The sequence below is a fragment of the Bidens hawaiensis genome, unplaced genomic scaffold, assembly GCF_021521415.1.
Source record: "Bidens hawaiensis isolate Kalapana, Puna unplaced genomic scaffold, B.hawaiensis_p1.1 tig00045510_1, whole genome shotgun sequence".
Classification (NCBI taxonomy): domain Eukaryota; kingdom Viridiplantae; phylum Streptophyta; class Magnoliopsida; order Asterales; family Asteraceae; genus Bidens; species Bidens hawaiensis.
In genome coordinates, this window is record NW_027498110.1 from 117853 (window position 1) to 145001 (window position 27149).

Consider the following 27149-nt stretch of genomic DNA (forward strand, 5'->3'; position numbering starts at 1 on the left):
TAACGATTACACATTTATTTATCCATGGTGCGGGACTTGGAGGTAATAGAGTGAAATCTATATTTCGTGGACAGATTAGCTACGATGAATCTTGTGAAACCTAATCCAACCTTGTTTCTTTAATAATAATTAATCTTGGGACCACAATTTTGGAACGTGTTTCTTGTTACTAGTGTTTTGATCACTTAACCTAGTGATGAATATGGTGGTAATTACGCCTGCGTGATGTATGGATAAATAAATTTATATTTAACAGATGTTAATAACCTAATCCAACCATGTTGCTTGAAAAGTGATTAATATTGAAATCCTACTTAATTAATTTATAGTTTCCTTTTCTCGTTTCATTCCCTTTCTAGGCCACTAATCCGGGTAACCTATGCGCTTGAAACAACCATCTTGGTTATGCCCATCTTTTCCATAGAAACTGCAATGTCCAATTTGATCACCAGATTTGCGCTTTCCTTCCTTTTGCCCACCTTTACTTAATCCATGTCTTGCTTTGACGAAACAAAATCCTAGAGATTTCGTGTAGACAGATCATACAGATAAACACGTGATTTGTCTAAAATGTCACAATAACGGCCCTACTGAGGAATTTAGAGCTCACATAAGGTAAAGGCTAACGAAGCTAATGATGCTTAGCTGGACTTTTCGGATGATCAGCCGTATTGGGACTAAGACACGGCCATTTAAGTGTAGCAAATGTTTAGAACCCCACTTTGTGAAAAATTCCAAAATCCCAGCTTTGGAAAGATGTTTAGATTTGGTAATAATGTAATGATTGTCTAAACTAGTGATGAAGTTTTTGGTAATGAAGCACAAGCTGGAAATTAATCTAAAACTAACAAGCCCTAGAGCCTGACTTGTGGAAACTTTTTCAAATTCAGAGATAACACAAGTACATTTGCTATTCGTTTAGATTCTTTATAAGTTTTTCGTAATGGGTTATGGAATCTTGAAAGTTTTTATGGAACTAGTGTTCTGGATTGCTAAGTTTTTTGTTATCAGTTAAGTAATGTAACACTATGGAATTGAAATTGAATATTTTGTTGAAATTTAATCCAGAGATTACTTGAATTCAAGTGTTGGTAATTAGAATGTTTGATGGTACATTTAGAAGAAGAGAAACTGCAGAGAATAAATCTCAATCAAACATTAGATATCGATAGGTTATTTAGTTTAAGAGGTGTTTGGGTGAGCTTTTAAAACTTGCTTATTTGCTATTTGTTTGTTGAAAAGCAAAAAATGTTTGGTAAAGTAAATCTAAAAATTTTAAAATGGAGTTTTTCAAAATTTGTTTTTGCTTTTCAAAAAGCAAATAAGCATAAGCAATTTAAAAGGCTCCTCCAAACACCCCGTAAGTACAATCAAGGACACAAGAAAATGTTATTATTCATATAACTTGCTATTAGCCCCCCTCTAGTTCTATGTTGACACTTTACTCACCCACACTATTTCACTATTAAATTAATTAAACAAAAAGAAAAGAAAGAGCTATGACTGGTCCTTCAGCCAACCTGTAATCCCCAAATGGCGTCATGACAAAAACGTGCAGCCCCCTAGTTCATCGAAAACACTGATTTCGTAGTGGTTTTTTTGGGTGTTTTGAGTAGGGCAACCCCACTATGGATGCCTAATAAATGTAACAAATTTAAGAATGAGAAGTGTAATTAAATTAAATTAAATAGTAAACAAGTTTTAAAACGAAAAATAACCAAAGCTTTAAGACACATTCACAAGCTACTTTATACGTATTAATAATTATATTATAATAGGATGTGTTATATCCACCTTCAAATCTTAAAAATCATCTTTTATCTGATCCTATTGGTGGGTCATTGTTTTATATGATCATATTGGTTAACAGTGTGTATTAAGAAAAACAAAAAGATAAAACCAGAGTTTAAGGCTACAAAACTTAAGTCTCCTATTAAGAGTCAATAACTTTCTCCTTACATTCAAAAAGCTAGCAGCTACCTTTGTACATAATTGCATGCTCCCAATATCAACTATATACAACCATATTATAATGACAATAGTAATGTTTAGGAGCCATGCAGCAATATAAAGCTCCACAATATAATATCATCATCAAACATTCAGAGAAGCTTTTGCAAATCTGGATTCATCTTTAAATAATTATTTCAACTCTTCTCAGACTGCCATAATCTATGTGGTATGGCTTACACCTGCAAAAACCCGAATCCTTGTATTAGTGTCCAATTACTTTTCACGGTTCGATTTGGTTTTTCGTTTATTATGTATAATGTTATTTTCAATTTTCGAATGTGTAGTTAGTTATCCATATCACTATAGTTAAGAATCATATTTACCATTTTAAAACAATCTAATGATTTTGAAAATAATAAATAAAAATAATAATAGAGTCGAACCAGCTGCCCAACCGACTCAGCCCATAATTTATGCCAAAACCAGTTGAACCGGTCCAGTTGATTTCATAAAAAGTTAATCGGATTTGATCTGAACAGACTTCTCTAAAATGTTTGATAAAAACCCTTGGAATTTCAAAAAAAACTTCTTTTACCAAAATAGGAAGAATACAGTTAGTTACCTAGATATAGTCATAGTCTATTAACAAATTTTTACATATGAAAGTCCTTCCACATGTTAATATGAACAAATTGTGAACTTTTTTACTTATAATAAATACTACATGAGGAAAGAATTGAGATATATCAAAGGTTTAAATTAGACATGTGGCAGAGACAAATTCCGTTCAATGTTCATCTCTTATTTTCCAATATTTAATTCAGTAAGTTGATAATGATAAATAATCTTTCAGAAAAAAAATATAATAAAAATACATGAGTGTGGATGACATACCTCAAAATAAAATTTAAATAAAAAAAGACAAAAAACATATCAAATGGACTGTATAAATTTAAAATCGGTTATAAACAAATGATTATAATCTCGCTATTATGATGTAATTTGTCAAATCATGTTCTCATGATTTCATTCAATCATAATTATAAGAGGTATTTTTCTTTTTCAAATTTTATCATGTTATAGGAACTTTTATGATAAAAGCATAATGTGTATTGTTTTCTTATGGTATTTGCCCTTAAACTTTCTGGAAATTTTCAAAAAAAAAAAAAGTAAACCCCTCAAAACTTTAAAAATATTTACTAAAATAGAAAGAATAGAGTTGGTTACCTAGATATAGTTATAAAAACCCTATGCATGTTCTGCAACCGAAGAATTGTCCTCGCCCCTTGAATTTAGAGTCCCGAGATTCATTCGTTGAACCTCATCTCGTGTATAAATATATATCTTGCGGACCATGCCACAAAACTCCCTAATAATACATGTAAACACGTTAATGAGAATATTTAGGATCAAAGTAGATATCATAATCAATATTCTGTGATATGGGTTCTTACTGCCATGGATCATCTCCAACAAGCATCATGTCACCCTCATCATCTGTGTATACAACCAACCAAGTCTTGTTGCGAGCTTTTAATTCGCCATTGAATTCAAATAACTCGTCTAGTTCAGCAATCAATTCATCATAGTTGTTGAATTTAGTAAGATCCAGAGACCTACCGAGGGCAATCCCTTGCTTTTGAACCTGAAATCAACATGATTATGTAAGTTTAAAACACCAAGAAAATATGTAGAAGAATATAAAAATTGGTGGCAAGATGGGGTATCGGGTCATTTTTATCAAAAGTCAAAACGGGCCAGTCGGGTCGGCTTGTGTTGTGTTGACCCCTGAACTTTTTTGGCCATCTTTTCAAAAATATTCTATAGAGAGTAAATTTCAATTTTAGCCTGTATGGTTTGGCCCAAATTGCTTGTTACATCAATTTTTTTTAATTTGCCTAAGCACTCAATGGTTTGCATCTTGTTGCCACTTGAATCCAGCTGACTAGTCGTCTCAACTTAACAGAAAAAAATGGATGCAGTTAGTCAGCTGGATTCACGTGGCAACATTTTGCAAACATTAGAGTACCTCCGGCAAATTTTTTAAAAAAAAGATGTAACTGGCAATTTGGGCAAAACCTCAAGGACTAAAACTGAAATTTACTCTTCTACAAATACTGTATGTGTAAGTCATGAATACAAGAAAAAGAATAGCGCCACAAAAATAATCCAAAATCTTTGAATAAAAATTATTTAAGAGTCTTAGTTAGGAGTGTAAATTTGTCGAGCCTCGCGTGAGCTACTTGATAGACCCGCTAGTCACTAAAAAGCTTAAATGATCTCGATCCCGAGCCTATATATAAGCTTGTTTGATAAACAAGGCCGAGCTTTATATACCAAGCTTGGTTAGGCTCGCGAGCCTAATATTTAAACATATAATAATTTTTATTTAACACAATATATACATATTACATAACAAATTAGGATTAAAAAAAACTAAAGAACATATATTATTATGTTATATGTATCAAATTATAACCATTTATATATATTAAAAGTAGTTATATATGTACATAAACAAAATAATTAAACAGTAAAAAATAACAAATGACCCTAACTCAGCACTGTTAAGCTAAACAAGCCGATCTTGAGCTTAGGCAAGCTCAAACTCGGCTTGGCTCGTTTATGAGTTGAAGCTGCCACCTCAGCATATAATACTAGTATACAACCAATACCTTTGTACAACTTCTAGTTGAACCTCCCTGTACTTTCAGTTGTGGCTGGGAATTTTGATCTTTACCAGTTGGTGAATTACCAATAGCTTTCAGGCCCGTGAATGATTCAGAGATCTGTCTAGATTCCAAGGAAGAGTATTGTTGTAATTTCAACTCTTGGTTTGCATCTGAAGCAACCTTGTTACCTAGAGGTACACCAAATATTTTGCAATTTCCGTCTTCTGGTTTCCTAACCCTGTTTTGGTGAACCATGGACATTTTTGGCATTTGCAGATATGAATTTGTAAGCGGTGGGGGCATTAACCACTTCCCATGTTGCTGCTCGTTACCTGAAGCACTTTTCATGGTCGAGCCCATTAAGTTGAGTGACAGGTTAGAGGGTAGAGTTGACCATGGGCTTGACTGTATGTTGAACTTTCCATCAGTTTGACTTTGACCAGCGGAGGATCCAAAACCAGATAATAGATCGGCGAAAGATGATTCGGTGGGCCTTCCAAATGGTAACGTTTTATCGATTACTGAGTAACGTTGACTGATGGACACAAGGTCAGTTTTGTCATTTCATCTGTTAATGAAGATGTCCATTGAATAGGTCTACCACATGAATCAGACTCATTGCTTTCTGCAAAAAGGACTCTTGAAAGTGCACTTGCGGGTGAAGGGTCTGCTGCAACAGCCCGTGATGAACCTATATTCAAGTTATTAGCTTATTATGGAACAATAATTTTGTTTCTTAACAGACGAGTTGGGTGACAGGTCAAAAGGGTAATTTAGTACAGATAAGATCGGTTGACCTGAAACCACTTTTTTTTTGTTCAAAACCTTTTAAAAAGTAATTAGAGTGCTAATAATAATCTATATTTTATTTGTACAACAGTGTATGCATTAGAAATACACTGTGAGCAGCCTTTGACCTGTTTGATTTGTTTAGCATATCCTTTTGAGTTTTACGGCCATTTAACCCATTAGAGATAAACACACATTTTGAGCAACTTTTGACCCATTGGACCCATTTCATTGTTGACCTTATTCTTTTAAGTTTACCCATTAGAGATAAAACACATTTTGAGCAACTTTTGAGTCATTTAACCTTATTCCTTTGGGTAATGGGTCAAAACTGGTAATTCAGTACAGGTAAGGTTGACCTAAACACTTTTTGTCCAAACGTTATTATGTAATTAGTGTGTATAAGATCACACACACACACACACACATGTGTGTGTATAGGGTAGAGATAAGAGATATTGTATGCTAATGCCTTAACGTACGATAGGTACGCGAGTAGCTCAAAGGCAAAAAAGAAAGGCAAAAGTACTAAACGCTCAACCAAACCCTAAAACGCTCAGCCAAAAACCTAAAATGCTCAAAAACGGTTTTCGTGAAAAAAAAGTGAAAAATTGATCGATTAACCATCCAAAACTGTTTTTTTCGGTGAACCAATGATTAATTGCATATGTATTGACGATTCCGAGATGTTTGGATGTGATTTCATGGATCGATTTCGTGAAAAAATGGATTTGCGTACCTATTGTACGTTAAGGTATTATTGTATTGGATCTTTTCCCTATATATATATACTATTTTAATATCTCATACTTTTACATGGTTGTAACTTGTAACTTGCATGTATTAAATATACATTTTGCGCAGCTTTTTACCCATTTAATCCGTTTCCTTATTAGTTTATTCTTATTTAGTTAACCATTTGACTCACTTAAGATAAAACAGAACCCCCGGTCCACCCGTTCAATATAAACGGGTTGATAATTGTACCTTCTCTTGTACATAGTATGTATTAAATATACATTTTGGGCAGCTTTTTACCCATTTAACCCGTTTCCTTATTAGTTTATTCTTATTTAGTTTACCGTTTGATCCGTTTGAGATAAAACAGAACCCCGGTCCACCTGTTCTTTGTTTATGTACTAAAAGTGGATTTATTGCAGGACTGAGAGCGGGCTCTATATTCCATGGTGAAACTCTATCTGGACGAGTAATAGCAGATGTTTCATCCCATCTTACCTACAAGAGAATAAAATAAAATATAAAGATAAAAGTGCATGTAGGCCTGTAAACGATGGCGGAAAGTTCATTTAAGTTTGTTTATTTAATAAACAAACTAACATGAATGAATATATTTTTCATTTAGTCAAACAAGCGAACATGAACTCATGTCCCGTTCGCTCATATGTTCGTTTACGTTCATATAGTCTAGTTTTATTCATTTTTTGAACCCAAAAGATTGATATTTACGTCTATGTTAATTAGGGTTTATTCAGTTATGTTCATTTATATTCGTACATCTATGTTCAGCTATATTCATGCATTTGTTCACGTGGGTGAACCGTTTATATTGTTAACAAATGAACACAAGCTAACATAAATACATTCATTTTCTTAACGAACAAACACGAACATTAAAAAACCCTGTTTGTTTAAGTGTCCATGTTAAATTGTTTGTTCAGATAAAGTTAAACGAACAAACAAGAGCATGCCCTATTTGTGTTTATTCGGTTCTTTACAGGCCTAATTGCATGAAATGTAATATGGAGTGAAAAATATGATTTAATAATACCTTCAAGTATCTCCATTTAGATTCAGGCCAACTCTTAGGATCACACTCTTCAATCCCAACTATGGTTCCAGTAAATCTACATGATTATATCATGTCACAACAAAACAAAATTAATAGAAAAAGAAAAAAACAGTCAAAATCTACCTTTGTTCTGGACCTTCTTCACCTTCAAACTTCATTTTGAATCTCATTCCTATTGAATAGTTGTTCTTGATAGACTCCATGTACTGGTCATATGGAACAATGAACTCTGCAGGACTAGTTCTGAACATATATAAAATATTAGTGTAAAATTGGAAAATAATGATTAGGTAGAAGTAAAAATAACATAATTAAGCTGAAATCAGATGTTTTTTATTTAAAGCAATAGCATTTATATTTGAGAGAATACACATTGGGTTAATATTAGTAGAAGCCCAAGTCTGTGCAATCAATTATGCCTATAAACGAACTGAACGTTTAGTTAACCGTCGGCGGGAAGTTCATTTATGTTCCTTCATTTAATAAATAAACGAATATGAGCACAGATTTTAACTCATTTAATTAACAAACGAACATGAACAAATGTCATGTCCGTGAACATTCGTTCATTTACGTTAGGTTATGTCCATTCCTTTACATCCTCATTTATGTCTTTTCATTTAAATAATGGCTCAAATTACTAATATTATATTAAGATTCTATTTTAATATCTTGATATCTTTGTTTACTTTTGAACTATTGGATGTAATGACCATGATGTTTTAGATATAGACTTTACTTGGGAATATGTTTACTTTTGACAGGTGTTCGTTTATTTTCGTGAAGTGTTTGTTTAAAATATTAACAAAGGAGCACAAACACGTTCAAACAGACATGAACAAGAAAATCCGTTCGTTTAAGTGTTTATGTTTGTTCATTTGTTCGGTTAGAGTTACACAAAACTCGTTCGTTTACAGGCCTAATTAAGATCCATGTATTTGATCACATACCTAGGCTTGTAGTAAACTGTAAATATTGTTCCTGTTTGAATAGCATGCCACGCAGTCGCAAGGACACCGAGATGCATGCTGTGACTGGATATAACAGATGATGGCATGTTTGCCTGCTGTCTCATTGCACGTCTAACCCCTACACGAAGCTCCCCATTTTCACCTCTATATTTCATGTTTACTTGTCAGATATTTAAATAAGTAGATTAAAAAATAAATGAAAAACAGAAAAAGATCTGTTATTACCTCAGGAATATAAAGGCATCTCCAGCAACGAGCCTTTTAGAACTAACAAAAACACTCCAACCACTTTGAAGCAGATGCCTTCTCGGTTGACCTAATATTGAGTTAAAACAAATTGAGAAACGCACAGGTATAATCCGTTGAAAATTTTATGTAATAAAAACAAGAAAGATTGCAAATTCAATTGACTAATAAGTAATAAGTAGGCATGTAAGGCTGTACACAAACCGAATGTTCAGTGAACCGTTTGGCGGGAAGTTCGTTTATTTAATAAATGAACGAGCATGAACAAAAATTTTTGTTCATCTACCTAAACGAACGACATGAGCACATGTCTCATTCGTTCATTTATGTTTGTGAACATTCGTTCATTTAAGTTCATTTAGGTTCGTTCATTTATGTTCATTAACCGCTCATTTATAGTGTTAACGAACGAACAAAAACGCATTCAATTTCTTAACACGCAAAAACAAACAAGAAAACCCTCTTCGTTTAGTTGTTTGTATTTGATCGTTTGTTCCATAAAAGGTAAACGAACAAATATGAACATGCTCCGCTCATGTTTGTTCGGGTCGTTTGCAAACCTAATAGGGATTACCAAACTATGACTTCCTATTCAACGTTGTTTATACACTCTACATATACATATACCAAATTGTACAAAACCGAGCTCCAAAAACTAAAGAAAGCTGCAAATTACCCCTAAATATGTGCCTGAAACGCCATACATTTCCATGCAAATCCTTTGCTTCCAACTCCTGTGTTGGAGGTTGCCGTGACATATCCTGTAACAACCAGATGATTCATGACCATTATAATTATCAAAACACAATCAAATCTAACCTCAAGAATGTTAAATCTTTACAGGGTAAGACCGTAAGTTACTAACCAATGGTGGAAGACACTCATCAGCATGGCGTCTCAAAACAGAGAATCCACCATGAGTACTTGTATCAGAAGCAGTCAAAGTCTTGCAAAAAGAGTGCATATGAAACCGAGGTTGCACAGGCGGTGGTTCGTCTTTCTCAACTGCATATTCATCTTGCTGTACAAATATTTTCATTATATTCACACATACAACAAACGGATTAATCATTAAACACACTAAAGGTAAAACTCACATTAGATAACGGCATCAAAGTTATTTGAGCAAACACCTCATCTGTCTCTAGCTCAGCCTACATACCAAACACAATCAATATTATTCAAAAAAGCAACAACCAATCGGTAATCTGAAACAACTTTACCTTCAGTTGCACGTTCATAACACGGCAGAGGATCTTTGATGGAAGGTTATACATCGGCACCTGTTGCTCCGCCACCTGATTGATTGAGGCCTCAACCTAACAGACAAAAAAATCCATAAGAACTCCTCCGGATCAACAATTTTGAAAGTCGATTCACACAAATTCAGACAATATATGACCTAAAATTAATAAAACTGAACACGAAAGATACAAAAACTATCGATAAATTAATATAGTAAACTTATATATACATATATTCAAATATGTTCAAATTCAAACATTTTTTGAACCAAAAATAATAAAACCGAACACAAAAATTAGTAATAAATTAATAAACACCTAAATATTCAAATAAATTTCAAAATTCAGACAAATTCAAACAGTTTAGAACCAAAAATGATAAAAACGAAAGCCACAAAAATTAGCAATAAATAAATAAATTATATATACCTGTTCTATGTGTCCTTGAGGAAAGTAGAAGACGAGGTCTTTTCCGTGACAAGCGGACCAGCACACGCTCGCCATAGCTCCTTGTAAAGAGCTACGTCACCGTCACCTAAATTAATAAATAAATAACGGTTAATTAATAAATCATAAAAAGAAGTGATATATATATATATATAAGTGTAAATAATAAATAAGTACCTTTAGCGGAAAGCGGCGAAAGAGTTGGTGAATCACCAGAAGAAGAAGAAGAAGAAGTCATTTGATTTGACTACAGTAATAACAATAATCGACTCTCAACGCAGATCTCTCAGCAAAACCCTACAATTTGATCAAACGGAGTTTATTAATGGAAGGAATGGTTGGAGGTGAAAAGTGGTGTGTGTTTGCTGTAATTAATCAACTGGTGCTCCTGATTCTAACAACCCAACCAGTAGCAGTAGTAGTAGTGAGTGACCGGGTTAGTTGGACCGGGTGATGAACCAACCAAATCCAAATGAATATAATATCGTATGTGTTTTGGCTTCTTACTTGTCAAACGCAGGGAGGGAGGGAGGGAAGGTTTCCCATATCATTGATTTTTTTAATTTGGAAGATACGCTTTTTTAATATAGTATCTCAGCCCATTCTTTTAACGTGCAAATGTTATCAACTAGGGATATTCTTTTATTTATAACTAGTTTTTATCCCCCGTATTACGGGTTGTTTTATATTGTTTGTTCTAAATAATATATTGTTTTACTGTAAAATTGATTTTTTAATTTAAATAATATATATATATATATATATCTTTTTTAAATAAATAAGATATTAATTTTTAATATATCCTATTTTATAGGATTTTTACATCAACAATTTGGTGAGAATAATTTTTAATTTAAGGAGATTTTATAACCCTTTTACGGAATATCTGGGTTTGGTAAGACCTATACCCATGAATTCGGGTCAAATGCATGGGAAGTCTTCATTTAAAAATCAAGCAAATCTGGTGACCCCCAAAAAAATGGAGAGCGACCACATCGCGACACGTAAGATTTTTATATCTTCGTTTATATATATTATATAGATATATATAATAATTAATTTTATTACTCTGTCGGTTAATAGTCATGACTTTGATTTTTGACACAAAATATACGGTACGCTCTAATATCATGTGTTATGGGTTATTCTTCTCATGTTTTGGCATTCGTTATGCATGCGTCACCTCAATGTTAACTTATAGTTTTCGCTCCATTATACAACCTTACCAGTCGACTCATGTTATGATTCATTCATCCCATTCTCCATCATTCTATTTTTACTTAATACAAAAGGAAATAAAACAAAAAGAAAAAAACATGCTTGGCTCTTTTCTCCACCATTCTTCAAAGGATGTGCATAATCGTAATCATTTGGGTCATTCGACTCATTTCCGGCGTTAGGGCTCGTTAGCAAGAACATTCTGCCACGTATGTCTCCTTGAAGGATCTCAAATGAACCATACCCATAGTCTAAGTAGAGATGACAATAAAACATGTTTTGTACAAGTATCGGCAATCTTCGATCACATTAAATTGTGTAAAATTGTGTTTCATAAGAGAACTAGCTTCTTTTTAGAGAGGTACGACTCTCTTATACCAATACATGTTGAGTAATTACTCGTCAAGTATCGAATTAGCCCACAGGTATTGGATATACCCAGTAATTCGTTTAAAAACTCATATCGGTTGTGTTTCCAATTACATTCTTTTTTTTTGTCTTTGCTTGTCTTTAATAAATGGAACATATTAGAATATGATAAATAATATGTATATTTGAGTCCTACTAGGGACAACTCAAACACCCCCTATAAAACTATACAGCGTCTATGGTTCCATATAATCCTATAAGTGACATATAGGGGATGTTTGGTGTCCATAGAAAACCTCATATATATATATATATATATATATATATATATATATATATATTATCTTTGTCAATATATCTAAAGTATGTAAACTTTATGACAATATAAATCCTTAAAAGTAAGTTATTAAATTGCAAACAAAATTCAAATAATATTATCGAATTTATACATACAATTTCAAATGAGTTTTTGCCTTGATGTTGTACAATCTGAAGCAAAATCTGTACAGCATATTCATGGTTGTGTTTGGATTAACAACTTCACTTACTTTCTCTCTTTTTTATAGAATTTTTCTTACAATTCTTTGATTTTGCTTGTTTTCTTCACTTTCCAGACGTTTTCCGACAAATGTCAGGCCATTTCGTCAACGGAGATCTGCCATCATGGGTGGCGGAGGTGATTGTTTATGGCGGCCGCCAGTTTCTCTGTGTTGTTGTTGTCGGGTCATACATATTTAAAAGAAAAGTTCATTTTCCAAATAATAAAGTTACTAGAATTAAGCTTTACTAAACAATGGTCAATGGATGAACGAAAATAAAAACAATGGTTGAATGAAAATCAAAGGATGTTGTATATACTCGTAGTAAACTAATATATTTCACAGAGCTGAAATGGTGGCCAATTACCGGTGTTCATTCAGCGATTAAAGAGAAATCCAACAAAAAATAGACGGTTGATGTAGGTGACGATGGTTGTTGATGCATGAGAAGGGAGGTTGATGATGGTGGGTGGTAATTAGAAGTTAACAGGTGATTGAGATGATAAACCGACGATAGAATATATGTAAAGGAAAGAAACTAAATTAGGGTTTGATGATTAAAGTGTTTCACGAATATATGAGATGTTATAACTCATTTAAGGGTTATTCAGGTTTGATGAGACTCATGACCCGCAAAAATTATTGTTTGATGATGAACGAGTTTAACAAATAAATGAGATGTTATAGCTCATTTAAGGACTATCCATTTATGATGAGACCCATGGGCTATGGCCACTTATTTTTTAACTTAAACATGTCAAACGCACAGAATTTATTATTAAAAAATGAAGCAATATGATGTCATGATATGGAAATAACATCTAAGAACTTTTACAGGTAACTATATAGATAGATATGAAGAAAGAAGTCGTTGTTACTTTTGTTAGATTGATAAATATACAAAGTAGTTGCAAACCATATAAAATTGTGAAATTTAAGGGGAAACATTATAATCCTTATTAAAGGAAAAATACATAAAAGCTAGGAAATCACGTGATGATGTGGGGTGTAGGCACATGATCGACGTAAGGTGCATAAACTTTGCCCTGAAACATGGGTAAAAGTGAAAATGCAAATGCAAGAAGCTTTGTCTGGATTCGGGAATAACCGGCTTCTATCCGATGCATCAAGGTGTATTGCAACCTTATCATGTACACAACCTTTCTCCATCAGTCCATTGTCTTTTTCTCTAGTTAATTACATTATGATCCCATGTTATGTTCGTATTGCAAGTTTGGCCTCCCACTTTATGAAATTACATCTATGGTTTTCAACAGTTTGAAATCGCAACACCATAGGTGTTAGTTATTACAATTAAGTGGTTTCCGGCTCACATTGAACATACAAACTTAATCGAAAAACTTATGTGTCGAAGCATGATATGAATCTGACCTGATCCATGACGATGTTTCCACGGATTTCGAGATGAACGAACCACGCCTTCATCTTCTTCTCCGGTTGCTTGAGATCTGCAATGGCTTTTTGGGGGTGTGGAGGTGACTGCTAAGAAATCTCCAGGATCTCTTGTTTACAGACACAAAAATATATGATGGCAGCTCTTACTGAGCATCCTGCTAATAAGGAGGTGAAGACCTCCTTATATAGAGAGCCTCATGGCCACCATCATGGTACCCTAATGGGCCTAGCCCAGTTAGGGTTACCTCCACAAAACCCCCTCAGCCCAATAACATTGTATTAGTCCGTATGATAAAATAAGCCGAACATAATAAATTTAGGGTCGTAAAACCGGGTTTAGTACCATACCCCTACAAGCCCCCCAAGTCCAGTGTTGCTCCTAGGCGTGTAAGCGTTTAGGTGGAGCGCTGGACTTTATAAGGTGTGTTAGGACGTGAGGCGGTTTTTTCCCTTTTCTTCGGCCTTGTCTTTATTGTCTTTGAGTTTTGGGAGGTTTTCTCAATGATGGTGACATGTTGTGGTCCTTATGATAATGATGGTGCACTAGCATGAATAAGATATAGCACGCATCATAACAATAGTGGCGCGGGGCCTGATAAAAGATAGAGTGCGCGTCTCGATAATAATGTAATGTAACTTGCGCGCGAGGCAGCTTACGAGTTATAAAAATAATTAAGCTTGCGTGTGAGGCGACTTACGAGCTATAAAATAATAAAGCTTGCACGCGACGCGACTTACGAGCTATAAGAATTATTAAGCTGGCGCGTGAGGCGACTTACGAGCTATAAAATAATAAAGCTTGCGCGCGAGGCGACTTACGAGCTATAAGAATAATTAAGCTTGCGCGTGAGGCGACTTACGAGCTATAAGAATAATTAAGCCGGCGCGTGAGGCGACTTACGAGCTATAAAATAATAAAGCTTGCGCGCGAGGCGACTTACGAGCTATAAGAATAATTAAGCTTGCGCGTGAGGCGACTTACGAGCTATAAAATAATAAAGCTTGCGCGCGAGGCGACTTACGAGCTATAAGAATAATTAAGCTGGCGCGTGAGGCGACTTACGAGCTATAAAATAATAAAGCTTGCGCGTGAGGCGACTTACGAGCTATAAAATAATAAAGCTTGCGCGCGAGGCGACTTACGAGCTATAAGAATAATTAAGCTGGCGCGTGAGGCGACTTACGAGCTATAAGAATAATTAAACTTGCGCGCGAGGCGACTTACGAGCTATAAGAATAATTAAGCTTGCGCGCGAGGCGACCTACGAGCTATAAGAATAATTAAGCTGGCGCGTGAGGCGACTTACAAGCTATAAAAATAATTAAGCTGGCGCGTAGCCATGTGGGATATTATTAGGCTCCCGACCTTTCAGTTTGGCGCGTGGCCATATGGGTTTATAAGGATTCTCAACCTTAGAATATGGCGTGTAGCCGTATGGGTTTGGGAATTCCCAACCTTTTGGTTTGGCGCGCGGCCTATGTGTAACATCCCGAAATTTCCAAGTAATATTAATTATGTTACTTAATAATAGAGAGAAAGTTTACCCGGGTTATCAGGAAATAAATAATAGAATAGGAGTTGGTATGGGTCGGGCTAGTGTTGGGTAATGGATGTGGGTTGTGGACTTGGATTAATTAGGATGGGTTAAATGAGAATGGGCCTTAGGTCCATGGGATCTCAGGGATATAAATACCCTAACACCCCAAAATATCTTCATTCTATCTTTATCCAAGCACACTCCACACACATACACACACACCAAGCACCCAAAACCGCCGCCGGCCGGGCCGAGAAAGAAGGAAGGATCGAGCGAGGTCCGGGTAAGAGAGAAAGATTAGTGGTGATACCAAGATAAACGAGATCCAAACAAGCTCAAAAGGTATGATTCTTGATCTTGGAAGTTTAAAGATCCGAGCTTTTAGTGTATAAACGACCGAAAATGGTCGGGAAGTGTAGTGGGTGGTATTGAACCTTAACAAGGGTGTTAAAATCGCCCGAAATGTTGATCAGAAACCGAAACAGCGGACATCTGGGCAACTTCGCCTTCATCTGGGCAACTTCGCCTTCATCTGGGCAACTTCGCCTTCAAGCGATGAACTTCGCCTGCAAGCTAAGTTCGCCTGATGAACTTCGCCTGCAAGCTAAGTTCGCCTGAGGTTTAACTTCGCCTAAAGCCAAGTTCGCCTGAGGTTTAACTTCGCCTAAAGCCAAGTTCGCCTGAGGTTTAACTTCGCCTAAAGCTAAGTTCGCCTGAGGTTTAACTTCGCCTAAAGCCAAGTTCGCCTGAGGTTTAACTTCGCCTAAAGCCAAGTTCGCCTGAGGTTTAACTTCGCCTAAATCCAAGTTCGATTAGAAAATAAATTAAAAACCTAATGAAAAATGTGTTAAGACAGTTAATGGAAATAAAATTTTTCCAAGCTGACCTGGCAGCTCGACCCCAGCCAGGGGCTCTGCCCCTTGGACCCTGCTAGGGGCTGCCGCCCCTAGACCCCGCTGCCAGGGGCGCTGCCCCCCGGACCCCCGTTCGTTGTGGGTCATTTAAAGATAGAAATACATTATGAGAAGTGATAGTTAATTGATACGTATACTTGTTATACAGTCAGCCGCGCACAGCTGAAGAAAGGGATTACGATTAACGGTGAACGTAACCGTGTTCAGGTGAGTTTCTAGCCCCATTTATGTGTTACGTTTTCGGGGCTGTGTGCATACTCAATATGTTTGTTAATACACTTATCCTAAGAGATAAGTGTATGCCTTATGTGGATAATGTGAAATGTATGAATGATTGCTTGATGGTACGTGAACGATCTTCGGATATTGCACGTACTGTCAGGTTGTAACGCTATGTATAAGGTAAGTATGTTATGTATGTTTATGTGTATGAACATGATAGAGATAATAGAAGAAAGAAATGATAACGTATGGTTGTATGGTTACGAAGAGGGTACCGAGCCCTAGTAATACTCGAGGAATGTAGGGCGTAATGCTCTTTATAACGTAAGATATGAAAGTAAGATAATACTAAAGAAAGTAAGAAAGTATGAACGAAAGGATATAAATTTTATGTGTATGCCTTATATGGATAATGTTAAATAGATGAATGATTGCTTGCCGGTACGTGAACGATCTTCGGATATTGCACGTATCGTCGAGGGAAGTGACTAGCTCCTTACATGGATATTAAATAATAAAGTATAGAGTTCCTTTTATGGAAGGTATAGTGTTCCTTTTATGGAAAGTATAGTGTTCCTTTTATGGAAGGTATAGTGTTCCTTTTATGGAAGGTAAAGTGTTCCTTTTATGGAAGGTATAGTGTTCCTTTTATGGATAGTAAAGTGTTCCTTCTATGGATAGTATAGTGTTCCTCCTATGGAAATTATATATGGTAGGGTAATGGTAATGGTTCTTTTAATAGATATTACGTGACGATACTCCTATGGATATTTATACAAGGTTAAGGTAGTAATATGTGTCTTCGGATACGGGAAGTAATATATGGGAATGGATTGTATGTCGCCTGATTAACTAGAACTCACTCAGCGTAGCTGACTTTTAGTATGCACGCAGGTGAGCCGATTACAGAGCTAGCGAGAGGATGACGCATGGCATGGATTGAACGGCTGGCATCTGAAGAAAGAAGTAAAAATGTTTTGGATATAAAGTTTGGTGTTATGGTATCAAAGAAAAGATTTAATGTTTTGTAACAAATGATTGATGTTTTATATTCCGCGAAAAGTTTTAATAAACTCTGATTTGAAGGACTGTGTTTATGAGTAAATCCGACGCTAAAGTAGGGCTACCGGGTTCGGGGCCTTACACTATGGGTTTATGAGGATTCCCAACCTTTAAGTTTGGCGCGTGGCCTATGGGTTTATGAGGATTCCCAACCTTTAAGTTTGGCGCGTATGTGATATGCGCCATGCGCAGATGTTTCACGCGCGTATGTGATATGCGTGAGCATATGCGTGAGCATATGCGTGAGCATACGTGATGCGTGAACACATGCGTGAGCATACGTGATGCGTGAGCATATGCGTGAGCATACGTGATGCGTGAGCATATGCGTGAGCATACGTGATGCGTGAGCATATGCGTGAGCATACGTGATGCGTGAGCATATGCGTGACCATACGTGATGCGTGAGCATATGCGTGAGCATACGTGTAGGTTTTGGCTTTGTGTCTTCATGACATCCTGATTTTAAGCCTCGTCTATATTTTGTGGGTTGACCCGCCTCGCTCGATGTAGGGCGGGTGCATGCCCCCTTCAAGCCCCCCAGTCTAATGTGTCTTGTCTCGCGCGAGCGAGATAAGATAGATATTAGACAAGTTTGCTTTTTCAATAGGGCCTGTTTTTTCTTTTTCTTTTCTTGCACGCGCGTTGCGCGTGATTACATCCCTCTGGTGAAAACAAATCGTCAATGCACGTGGTTGGTTGGTGTTGGATCGCGGTGGTGCGGTGCTCGGCGCTAGCGCGCATGAGTGACGGCGCGCTGCTGCTTCATGGCGATGTATTGAATCGTGGTGGCGCATGCGTGGTGGCGATGTATTGAATCGCGGCGGCGCATGCGTGATGGCGGTACATCGAACCATGGTGGCGCATGCACGATGGCGCACGCGTGTGCTTGTTGAATATAAGGTATGCTTACACGTTGAAATTTGAACAAGGTTGTAAGGAATTTATTAAGTACTCCTTAATAGTTGTCATATTTTAGGCTATTTTGCGATATTTTGAATATGCTGACACGTGTCTTGGCATTTCGTTATTCCTCTTTTGCGCGACGTTATCGTGCATTTATTATAGGGAATTATGAATGAGTTCTTTAGCCTTTGCGCGTCCATATTTGGCGCATCCATTATAATCCCATGCGCGGCCCCGACCTGAAACCTCAACAACTGTGTTTTGGCACGTGCTTTGCCTTAGTTGTGCTTAGGTATGTTATGGTCGAGCCGCGCAATACGCGGGATGGATGCTATGAGTAATTTGAGCTAAGGCTCATATTATTGGGCTAAGGCCCTGACGTTTTAGAGTTAAAACTCGTCAACGCGTTTGAGCTTGAAGCACGCGCATGTATGTTTTACTTCGTTTTATTTTTAGTTTGATGTCAATATAATGTTGTCATATTGCTCAAATTAATAAAAGGAAGTGTGAAACATGTATGCAAATATCAAAATCAGGCTTGCACATGCATGGCGGCGGAGTCGTGACTCGCGGGCGAGCATACATGGTGGCGAAGCTTGCTCCTTGGCAGTGCGCATGCATGGCGGCGGAGCGGTGACTCGCGGGCGCGTATGTATGGCGGCGAGTCTTTTGCGCAAAACCCACATGGTGGTTTCCGCGGAGTGAGAATTCGCTGGCGCGCGTGCATGGCGGCGGGAGTCTCTGTAATCTAGATTGTAATTTTAAACCTAAAATCCAGGTCTGTAATCCAGATCTGTAAATCAGATCTAGATAGATCTGAAGCTCGGAGCAGAGAGAATTTAAAACCATCACAGATCCGGAGGTTTGATCATCCGAATCAGGTAGTTTCTTTTTTGGATCTACAAATCCTTTTCAGCTTCATTTTTGCACAGATCTGGAAGCCTCTTTAGATCTATGGATCTTTTTGAGCTTTAATAGAACAAGTCTTGAAGCCTCTTTCTGTAAACTTCCAGATCTGGGTTTTTCTTGGGAGAGATCTGAGGACCGAGACGAAAATCGAAGGGTAGTTCGTTGCCGTCCCACGGATGGCGCCAATGTCGAAGCATGAAATGAATCTGACCTGATCCATGACGATGTTTCCACGGATTTCGAGATGAACGAACCACGCTTTCATCTTCTTCTCCGGTTGCTTGAGATCTGCAATGGCTTTTTGGGGGTGTGGAGGTGACTGCTAAGAAATCTCCAGGATCTCTTGTTTACAGACACAAAAATATATGATGGCAGCTCTTACTGAGCATCCTGCTAATAAGGAGGTGAAGACCTCCTTATATAGAGAGCCTCATGGCCACCATCATGGTACCCTAATGGGCCTAGCCCAGTTAGGGTTACCTCCACAAAACCCCCTCAGCCCAATAACATTGTATTAGTCCGTATGATAAAATAAGCCGAACATAATAAATTTAGGGTCGTAAAACCGGGTTTAGTACCATACCCCTACATTATGCTCATCCGTTTTAGAGACCACATATGTTACAATCTACCTCTACCTATATATTATTAAAACAATACAATGTTGCCACATGACATTTAATTAAGACCGCCATCTATGATGCCAACTAAGTCAATTACCAAAAATATGTTTGCCACATAATCAGCCATTAATATAGAAAAAATCATACAATTACCAAATTAAGTTATCCCAATAATTAAGGTATTCCTATATAAATTAAAGTCAAATATCAATTTTCGTTTTATATCAATAATATTCGTATTATCAAAATTATCGTTATATTAAACACAAATACTTAAAAGTTGATTGATATTAATTAATTCTACACTTAAACTATTACGCTTTTAATCATGTTACTACAAAGTTATATTAATACTTTATTTCTAACTAGAAATAAAAAATTTTTGTAACTTTTAACTTATATTCGTTTAAATAAAATTAGTTATAAAGTTTCCTATCAACCATATTCATAATATATCATCTACTAATTTATATTTTAATTCGTATTTTAATCACTATTTTTATTGTACAAAAGGATGATAATTTTCATGTATAATATTTGAAATCCGAATTCTATGGTAGATTTTAGCATCATCTAATGTTTTGGTATTTATTCATTTTTTATTATGGCATTGATTTTAGCATCGCGTTGATCTTTATATAAACAATTTAACATTACTCATTCCATTCATTTGGAAATCCTCATATCCGTTTTATGGTTTTGCAAATTACAAGGTAATCATTCTTATGTGTTGTCATATCATCTTATCTGAATTATGTCTTCTTTAGTCACTTTTTATATACGTAGCGGTAATGTGTATGTTTTACACAAAGTTTTTTTTACTACCACTTTTATTATTAAAATTTTGTTTATGTTTATCTTTAAAATGTTTTTAAAGATTTATGAATTGAAAAAAATTGTTTATCATTGTTTGTATCTTATGAATCCATAAAGTATTTTATTATGTATATCATTAATTTTAATTTTTTTATTGTATTTTTTTAACCTTCCGTGTATCACACATGCCCTATTCTAGTTTTATACTATTACATATCATATATGTAAAGGAAGAATTACATATTTTATCTTTTATATTTGTACCAAATTTCACTTATTGTCCTTTATATTTAAAATTGATATGTTTTATCCTTTACGTTTATAAATCTTACAGCGTTTGTTCTTTGGCCCTAACTCAATTAGTTTTTCTCGTCAAGTCACGTAATCTACCTTACACATGAGGGCAAATGAGTCATTTACCCATTTATTAAAATAATAATATATCTTCCCTCTCTCTCTCTCCCACTAAAACACACACTATCACCACCATCATCAATTTTTTAAATTCCCTCAATTACTTGTCATGTCTTAGTTTCAAATCATCTAGTGCAACATCACCACTTCCTTGAACCACTCTAGAGTCGCCGAAGACGTTGAGTTCCGGTGCCTCGCCGGAGTTTTCATAACAACTCGAAAAGCGTGTGCCAGAAAGCGGCGATGGTACATACAAGTTCAGATGAAATCCGTTGAGCATTATAAACCTCATCTCCTAATCTTCTTTCAGCACCACCATTCCAAACCCCATCGACCCCATTCCTAAAATTCGCTTTGCAAACCCTAAATTAAACCCTTGATTCTACGATCCGGTCAAAAACCCTTTTCAATTTTGAAAGATTTATCAAAAACATCAATGAAAACTAATTTGACCTGTTTTTTAGGGGTTATGTGTATTTATAGAGAGACAGGGAGCTTCAGGAAAGAGAGGGGATTTGCATGGGTGGCGGCGTTGTGTTGCTAGAAAAAAACAAGGTGTTGTCGTTGGTCATGGTACTTGCGATGGTGGTGGTCCGGTCGTGTGGTTCTTGTATTTCTCCGGTGGTACTGTGACGGTGGTTTTCCGGTGTAGAGAAAGAAAGAATAGAGAGTGTGTATGTGTATGTGGTTTTGGTTTTGGTTCTGGTTCGATGGTGGTAGTGATATGGAGTGGTTGTGAAGATGAAGGGTGGGTGGGGATGAAATGCAGAAGCGAAAGATGAGAGAATGTGTGTTTTTAAGTGTGTGTGTATGAGAGAGAGAGAGAGAGAGAGAGAGAGAGAGAGAGAGAATGAGTCTCTTTTATATTAGTTTTAGTTATTAAACATGTTGTTTAAAATAACAAAGTGAATTGACCAATTTGCCTTCATGTTTATAGATCACTTGACTTAACAAGAAAAACTAACTGGATTATGGTCAAAGGACAAACGCTGCAAGATTTATAAACGTAAAGGATAAAACATATCAAGTTTAAAGATAAAGGACACTGAGTGAAATTTGATACAAACGTAAAGGATAATTTTTGTAATTCTGTCTATATGTAAATTTTAAAATTAGAGACCAAACTTGCAATTTGAAACTATCAGAGTAGAGACCGTAGTTGTTTCAATTTCAAACACTTTTCTATTATAGGGGTGATCAATATTAAAGTATGGACCAACAATCAAATATGTCGTTCACTTTTAGACCGAATATATTCACTGTCCGGTTCCTAGGGCTTCCAACTCAATACGATTTAAATTTGAAGAAACACGAATGCAAACAGATCCGACTGAATAGTTTCTTTTTCTTTATGTTTTTTTATTTGACATACTTCTATGAAATTTGGTCCATAATTCGGATCAGATCGGATTTCGAATAGGGTCCTAAAAGTTTCAAATCATAAATATTTGAACTGGACAAACTGAATAATACCTTATCCAATCCGACGAACAGCCCTAGTTTATATATATGTTAAGATATTGAAACTAATCAAAATCCGTAATGAACATATTGGACTTTTCATAATTATTCAAATTTAGATGTTTTTTAGAGGAAAGAACTTGATGTGGAAGAGAAAAGAGGTGACGTAGAGGCGAGAGAGTATAGTGAAGTCATGCGATCATCTAAAATCAGAGTATATCGTTGGGAGGGTGTGAGAGGAGAGTTGATCTTTTAATAGAAAAGAGAGAGTACGTGGTTGTGGCAAATGAGTACGTTTTGAGCACACATGTTAACAACTATTTTTTCAAGTTTTAATGTTGTTATTGGGGAGCTAAAGCATGTTCTAATTTGTTTTTCTTGTTTTTTATGTCTGCAATTTTTCTCTTTGAATTATCAAATACCTGTTGTTATGTCCGTTATTTCCATCTTTTATATATATATATGTGTATGTGCACGCGCGCGCACGTACATTTAAATAATTACACAATGTATATAATTAGTTATACAATGTGTGTATATTTGATTATCAAAATCGTACACACAAATTTCTTTAAAAAGTCACTTTTATTGAAAATATATACATGTATAAATATGAGTCAAGTTATTTTACAAAAAAGACAAAAATGATAAGGATTTGTGGCAAACAACAAAACCATAAAAAAACCACAACTCAAAATAAATAAAAAACAAAAATGTTTTCTACATCTTTCTCGTTTTTGTTTTTAAAATACACAATATTGAGGAGAAAATATTATTGTGTCTTTTCATTTATCATTGTATTATTTGTTTATTTTTGTTATTAATTGTGTTTTTTGTTTATAACATAGTGTCTTTTTTACTTGATTTTTATTATATTACCCAACAATATGCTATATTTTGCGATCTATTGTGTGTTTTGTTTATATTCGTCATTATGTGTCTTAGTTTTTAACGATAAAAACGGTGAAAAAATTTTAGTTTGTTTACTTTTTTCAGTTTTTTTTTATGTTTTGAGTTGTGATTTTTTATTATTTTTTTTTTGAATTTTTTAAGGGTATTTTTATGGCGTAAATGTTTCTCACATTTTTTATTTTGTCTCTTTTCATATTTTAACATTTTCCCGTATAAATATTATGCTTAAATTAAAGGTAACTAAATTCTCATTTTCAATATATTTATTTTTAATATAATAAGTATTTGAAAGTTATTCGACAAAAGTGGATATAAAACTAAATTTAATATTATTTATAACTTAAATATCATTTACAATTTTGCTCTACCCCAATCAAAATTAATAATTACTAAAAGGTAAGATTAATGATTTATATTATTTTCTAGGTTTAGTAGATAATTTCACTTTGTATTAACTAGGGTTTGTAAATGGAATCCAACAACAACACAGACATATTATCTAGCACCGTCGGAAACAAAGAGAGATGAGAAAAACACAGATGATGTAAAATGGGAGATAACCACAAAAGTAGACATTTTTCTATAATAGAATTTCAAAAAAGAGAGTGGGAGAAAAGCAAAAACGAAACATTTGCAAATCACCTAATTGGACAACATATAAATGTTCAATTAACTTAAACCAACAATGCAGAAAATAACTTGTAAATGCCGTCATCATCATCATTGTACTCAATATATCCATCAATAGCAAAGCTATGGTAGGGTTTGAGGAGGGTAAGATGTAGACAGTCTTACCTTTATCTCATAAGGATGGAGAGGCTGCTTCTGGTGAGACACCTCGACTCGATAGTAGTTTTACATCAAGCCTTGGACATAAGACACATAACACTCAATCATCGGGACACCGGATGATTGGTGCATGTACCCTTGTCTTTCGACTATCAACACCACCACAAGATGCTTGATTAACCTTCCACCACATTTAACGTTATTTTCACGAAATTAGTAAAATAACGTCAAAATTAGTGCAATTTCATTTTTACCCACCCGAGGGTTCACACATATATACATTATATGCACGCACCGCAAGTATGATGTTAAATAACTTGTAAATGTACATGTAATAATTTCATATTGTTGATTTTTTATGGTAACTTACGATACTTGAACGATTACTTAGAAAGATGAACTCATATCCAGCTTTTTGATAGTTATTAAATATATTTTTAGAGAAAATTCTTAAAATATCTAATTAATATTGAGAGATTCCATTTTTATCTTCATAAACAAAAGCTTCCAGAAATGTCCCCTACAAACACGTCTTTGACGACGTGTTAAGCATCAACGTGTCTTTCACGACCTGTTTGGCCACCAAACACATATTTCACGACCTATTAGTCTCCAACGCATGTCTTTCACGATATGTTACGTGTCTTTCCGACATGTTAGCCTTTAACACGCTTCTGTCACGACATGTTTGGCTATTAATTGTTTTTTTTAATATTACATTATTATATTTAATTCTATCCATATTTGGTTTTTCTTTTATAACTTATAATATATATAAATTTAAATATAATTTCGTATATGTCGTTAAGTCATGTTTATTTCTTCATATTGTCATAAATTTTACTCAAAACCGAGTTATTCAAATTGATATCGAAATGTTCAGTAAATGTTTAATAAAATTTGACTAGACTTGTTTTAAGTAAGTTTATGTTAACACGTAGACAAAAATAAGCACGTCTCAACGATATATTTGAAACTTAATAAAACTTTATGCATTACAAGTTATTAAAAGACCAAATATAAGTAAAATTAATTATAATAACGTAATATTAAAAAAAAATTAATAGGGCTAACATGTCGTGAAAGACGCGTTGAGGCTTAACGCGTCGTCAAAGACATGTTTATTGGGGACATTTCTGGAAACTTTTATTTATGGAGACATAATTGGAATCTCTTTCATTAATTTTTTTTTACCGTAAATCCTTTTATATATAACACAAACCGAACTACATCTGGATAATGGGTAAGCGAGCAACAAGCTGCGCCGCTATCCCCTTTTGAATCGCAAAGCCTATTCTACTAAATATAAATCCTTGGTTCCTCGGGCTCTGCGAGTCACTGTGGACCACCTTTTGCACCCGCTCCAAGAAGCGAACCGCCTCGGGAGCTAGGGATCCAAAAGTGTCGAAGGCAAATGGAATGAACACGTGCTGATTCTCCAAACACGATGTCTCATGCTTAGCAACCTTCCTAGACTCCGCTCTCAAAACCGCCTGTCTCGGTACGAAGCCACTGTCTCTCAGCCTCACCAACGGGGACACCCTAGTGAGGTCAACACACGCATGCTTACCCCCTGCCCAGCCAAACACAAGAACATCTGCAGGATGCAGGGTAGATCTTCCCTCACGCGGATCAGTCAAAAAGTTAACAGATGTCTCTTTCTTGGCTGAGATCCCGGCACGTCTAAGCACATCCCATAACACATCTCTAACCCGGTCATATTTTGAAAACTTCATAAATAATTTTAGTTTTTGTCACATTTACTAGTTCTGCATTTGTTTATGATGTTTTTTTATATTTAAATATATATATATATATATATATAAACGAAAGGAATGGCCGAATGGTTGAGTGTAACCACTAACCAGCTTACAACGTTACATGCGAAAGAGGAAGCATCAAACGTCGGTGGTGAGTGAGATGAAGAACGACGTTAATTGAAATTTGCATCTCAGCAGTGGGGCCCATGCCCACACGCATGTCCCCTGTATGTCAGGCTCCAAGGACACCCCTGTATCTTGTTGCTGCCCCCTTATATTTAAAAAAATAGGACTATTTTATTTGGATTTTTTATTAATTTTATGCGCAATAAACAAGTTTAAAATAATAAAGGAGGTCATATAAATGTTTGGGTTAAGTGTAAAAATATGAGGATATACTAAGTTATAACCATGCATGTGGCAAAAAATATGCAGAACCTCTTTGGGGGTTTGAATTGGATTCTAGCAAATAATAACATCATTGTTCTACGTTTCGAACTTGGTTAAGGTGAGTTGTATACATGTGGTTAGTCTTTCGGAGTTCTCCGTCAACCAATTGCACTAAAGTCGTTCCAAAAAGACTATAAGAAATGTTAAAAGTTATTATTTTCAATTGGTATGACTTATGCACGCTTCTTGTTTTAATAGCTTTTAAAAAATATAACCTTATCGAATTCAAATCTTGTTTTCAAGCTTTTAATTTGGGTTAATATCGTGAACCCCATTTTTCAGAGGTCATTTTAGAATTGAATCCAAATTTATGACCTTTTAAACCATCCTAATATTCGACTTATCAACTAAATGGTTTAGCACAATAACTGACACTTACCTGACACATAGCGTATACACACCAGCCCTAAACCATTAACAATAGAAGGGGGTCTCGAAATTCACTTGATTCGTTTAGTACTTTGGTCTAGGAATCCTTCATGACATTGCTCCCTTGAACTACTTTTAAACGTTTAACAGTTAAAATTGATCTACGTATATATTGACTGGTCCTTACTTCTCAATGAACCTTAACTTACACTAAAATAGACTCATCACGCATAATGGGTCTGAGACCCTTTACGCAAAACGGGAGTCAAGGAGCCTCCTCGCAAAAATGGTCACGCATTATTTGGACCCCATCACACATGAAGGCTATGA

The 27149-nt window shown here is 35.4% G+C and overlaps 1 pseudogene across 1 annotated transcript; it reads right to left on the minus strand.

Annotated features, from left to right (window-relative positions):
* Positions 1–1920: 1920 nt before the first annotated feature.
* On the minus strand, positions 1921–10370 carry LOC143595760 (auxin response factor 2B-like; annotated as a pseudogene). Its single transcript, XR_013146579.1, has 15 exons — positions 10310–10370; positions 10115–10220; positions 9665–9760; positions 9539–9595; positions 9307–9462; positions 9118–9202; positions 8421–8511; positions 8175–8339; positions 7348–7467; positions 7204–7279; positions 6497–6650; positions 4629–5334; positions 3408–3598; positions 3181–3322; positions 1921–2192 (listed from the first exon to the last, which is right to left on the minus strand). The product of XR_013146579.1 is annotated as an auxin response factor 2B-like (transcript).
* Positions 10371–27149: the final 16779 nt, after the last annotated feature.